Source organism: Gracilinanus agilis, chromosome 4 (genome assembly GCF_016433145.1).
Source record: "Gracilinanus agilis isolate LMUSP501 chromosome 4, AgileGrace, whole genome shotgun sequence".
In the NCBI taxonomy this organism is placed as follows: Eukaryota; Metazoa; Chordata; class Mammalia; order Didelphimorphia; family Didelphidae; genus Gracilinanus; species Gracilinanus agilis.
This window is the reverse complement of record NC_058133.1, coordinates 198,187,728-198,191,911: the sequence shown is the minus strand read 5'-3', so window position 1 is coordinate 198,191,911 and position 4,184 is coordinate 198,187,728. Positions and strand designations below refer to the sequence as shown.

The 4,184-nt window shown below is 43.7% G+C and overlaps 1 protein-coding gene across 1 annotated transcript in view; it reads left to right on the top strand.

Moving 5' to 3' along the window:
- Positions 1-4,136: 4,136 nt before the first annotated feature.
- The window catches only part of LOC123245357 (speckle type BTB/POZ protein), a 92,497-nt gene continuing 92,449 nt past the window's right edge, over positions 4,137-4,184 (top strand). The window contains exon 1 of the mRNA XM_044674220.1: positions 4,137-4,174. The gene's annotated coding sequence lies outside the window, so the exon portion shown is untranslated. The remainder of the gene's footprint in view (positions 4,175-4,184) is intronic.

The window sequence follows — 4,184 nt, the reverse complement described above, 5'->3', positions numbered from 1 at the left end:
TGGAGGTGTTAGAATTGTGAGCTATGCACAGGAATGGACCTTTGTTGCTGCCCAGGTATGATCCCGGAAGAGTTAAGATGGTGACCTGTGGCCCTAGGTCATTAAGAGACCTCAGCTTGCTTAATAGCTCCTTATTCCTTTTCCTCTGCCCACCCATAGGAATGCAATTCCTCCCAATGTTAATTATAATCTCCAAACTTCTCCTTTTTCATTTATTCTCAACAGTTTCTAGAATCTGCTGGCAGATGGGAGGGCAATACAGGAAAAGTGTCAGCTTCCTCATTTCACTTTCATGTCTGATTACCTAAATGATCACAGGATTTCTTGGCCATCCATATTGATCCTACTTGGTTGTTATATGCACAGCTCAAAAGGGAAAGAAGCTTTTTGTTTTTGACAGGAGACTTTTATTCAGCCACAAACTGAGGGATAAGTGTAGAAGGTTAGGGAGGTGGGTTAGAGATATGTATAGAGACAGAGAAACAGAGAAAAAGATATAGAGACAGAGAGATGAGAGAAATAGAAAGGCTAATATTTTTTTTCTCCATAAGCCTACAGGGGTACACATGAGTTCTTAAACTAATAGAAATACTTCTAGACCTGAAATTGCTAGTTTAAGCAGCTGCATGCTGAGAATGGAACAGAGAGGCAGCTAAGTGGCACAATGGATAGAGAGCCAGTCTTTGAGTTGGGAGGATCTGGTTTCAAATCTGGCCTTAGATACTTCCTAGTTGTGTGACCTTGGGTAAGTCACCTAAACACATTTACCTAGCCCTTGTTCTTGCCCTTGCCCTAGAACAGTGATGGTGAACCTATGGTACAGGTGTCTGCCACCTCTCCTACCCCAGAGTTTGTTTCTAGAAGGCAGAGGGACTCAGATGGAGCTGCTCCCTTCTTCTCCACCATGTTTGATGACATTTTTTCCCATCCCCTGCCCCTCTGCCCAGCAGCCCAATGGGAAAGCACAGGGGGTAAGGTGAGCAGCTCACAGGCAGCAGAGCTAGAGGGGAGCCAAGCTCTCAGGTCACTCCCCTCCCCTTCTACACTAACTGAGGACATTCCTCAGTTCACCTGCCCCTCTGCCCAGCAGCCCAGTGAGAGTGCTTCTTCCCTCCTCTTTGTAAGGTAAAGGATGGAATGGCAGGCATTCAATGGGGAAGAGGGGTACTATGGTACATGGTCCGGGGAGGGGTGGGGCAGGGCCTGGCATTCCATCTCTAAAAGGTTTGTCATCACTGCCCTATAGCTATTACTAGGATAGAAAGTAGGAGTTAAAAAAGAAGTGGAACAGAAAACAGCTACTTTCGTCTGAGAGGCTTTGGGTGACTAATTTCTCTATACTACAAAGTAATGCTTTTCTAAGAGGTGGGAGAGCTCCCCATATGTGCTATAAAAGGCATATATGGCAGCTCTAGATAAAAGTGCCTGAAGTTATCAGTGTTTGGCTGGAGCAACTTGCTCTGGTGAGTCCCCTTTGATGGTTTTTAAAAGAAAATTTAATTGAATCAATTGGTTTTTTCCAAATGAGGCCACATGAGTGTGACAGAAGCATTCACTTTTCAGTGACTTAATTCTGATAAACAAGGAATGACTGGTTATAGAAGTACAAGTATGCAAATATTATTCTTTAAGTGAGTGAGTACCTGGTTTCCTGCACACATTTACTTTGAGAACCACATCCTTTCAGAAGTCTGTGTGTGAACTTAGAAGCTTTAAGCATGCCCAGTTGAACAGAATGGGAAACTTATGGGAGATCATAAGGAAAAGGAGATCAACTGTCTAAGAATGAGTTAGGTATGCAAGGTAATCAGCTGGTGGCATGAGAATCTGGTCTTGTAGAGGTTTCCCATCCTCTTAAGTTATGAACTGCAGTGTCTCAGCAGCCTTTGGATATTGAGGAGGTAACTGAACCAAGACTGATTGTAGATACCAATAACCGCTAGCACTGAAAAACTACCAGAAGTTTTAGAGTAACATTGTCCTACTCAATCATTTAATCATTAATCATTTATTATTTATTTTTAAAACCCTTACCTTCCATCTTGGACTTAATACTGTATATTAGTTCCAAGGCAGAAAAATGGTAAGGGCTAGGCAATGGGGGTTAAGTGACCTGCCCAGGGTCACACAGATAAGATGTATCTGAGGCCAAATTTGAATCAAGGACACTCCCCCCTCCCCCATCTCTAGGTCTGGCTCTCAATTCACCAGGCCACCTACCTGCCTCCATTATCAAGCATTTATTTATTAAGCACCTATTATGGCTGACTAGGTACCAAGGATACAAAGTCAAAATTATAAATCAAGGAGCTTATATTTTACACAAGAAGGTAACATGTACACATAGAACTAGATACAAAGTAAATACAAGATTATAAAAAGACCAGATATTCTAAGGGGGGAAAGTGAAGAGAAAATGCATTTTTTATTTAAGCAAGGGTAAATTCCCTGTGCCTGTAGGGAGGCAAAAGGTGAATTGTCCTGTTAGGAACAACAAGAAGGCCAATTTGGCCATAATATAGAACATGTGAAGGAGGATAGTGTTTAACAAAACAGGAAAGGTAGGCTAGGATCAAATTAGGAAGTATGTTGAATGCCAAACAGGACTGTTTTGTATATACTCTTAGAAGCAATAGGGAGTTGCTAGAATTTCTTGAGCTGGATAGTGACATGGTCAGACTTGTACCTTAGGATTTTGGTATTTGTTTGGCAGTTAGGTTCCACAGTGTCGGAAAGACTCAGCTTCCTGATTTCAAATCTGGCTTTAGACACTGTGTGACCCTGGGCAATTCATTTAACTCCATTCGCCTCTGTTTCCTTATCTGTAAAATGTACTGAAGAAGGAAATGGCAAGCCACTCCAATATCTTTGCCAAGAAAATTCCAAATGAAGTCATGAAGAATTGGATGGAACTGAAAATTACTCAATGACAAGAACAAAATCTGTTTGGAGTTATGAATTAGAAAGAAGAAAGTCTTAAGATAGGAAAAACCAATTCTGAGGCGGTTACAGAAAAGAGTAAAGGGCTTGAACAATGCTGCTAGCACCCAATAAAGAGAAGGGGATGATTGCGCTCTAGGATTGGGAGGCCTACAGCATACATGCAATCATAACTTGGGTTAATTTGGTTGTAAGGCAGCCTGTCCTTAATGAGCAGGCAGATTAGCTATTTCCTCCCTACTTGCTTTGTTATTTATCTTGCTCTGTTTTGAGTAAACACTTCACTGGATTTATATGCTTCCAGGGTGTCCAACAAATGACGTAGAAGAAGACTAGAAGGTCCTGAGTGGTGGATTTGATTGACTACAAGAACAGACTTAGTAGTTTCAGAACTAGGAGCTGAGACCAGAGTAGGCTATCTACTGATGATAACTAAAGAAATAATTTCTTTTTTTCTTGACCTGTCCACTTTCCCCACTGTCCCCTGTTCACTATACCTCTTGGGAGGTCCTAAGACATATTTCCTCTGAAATTCCCCTCCAAGGATACTCATCCCCTGATGAATGTGGAAAATATTGGAGGTCCTGTTTCCGTGGTAAAAAATTGTTTCAGACCAAGCCCTGAAGCCAAATTTTCTTTTGTAGGTATAGAAAAAAAACCTAGAATTTGGAGGCTAAATGTTTCCAAATTTAAAACGGTAGCTTAAAATAGACCTTACTTCTTATAAAATTTTCACACCATTCAAATATCATTATCTGGAAAAGGAAAGCACCGGGACATGTTTCTCTGCTGAGTTTTTAAGGGTTAGGTTTTGGCCCAGGTCTGGTACCTTGCGTCCTCGTCCACCTTACCCCGCCCCGCACGCGTCCCCCTTCTAGTTCCTGCTTTTTCTTTTCTTTTTCTTTTTTTCCTGCCTCCTCCCTCACACCTCCCTCTCAGTTTCTGCCGGCCTCGTCCTTCAGCTCCCCGGGACTGGGCGAGAGGGCGTGGAGCGCAGGCGCATTAAGACTAATGTGAGGAAGGCGTTGGAGAGGATGCGGGGGGCGGAGGGGGGGGGCGCGCAAAGTAGGGGACGGAAGGGAAAGGGTGGGAGGTGCCACTTGGGGGCGGGGCAGGGCGGGCACGCGCTCTCTGGGCTGACGCACTGACGCCATGACGCCGGGCCGGTGTGTGTCCGTCTGTGTGTGTGTGAGTGTGCGCGCTCTGCGTGTTTGTATGTGTGTCCGCCCGGCAGGTCCCGGATG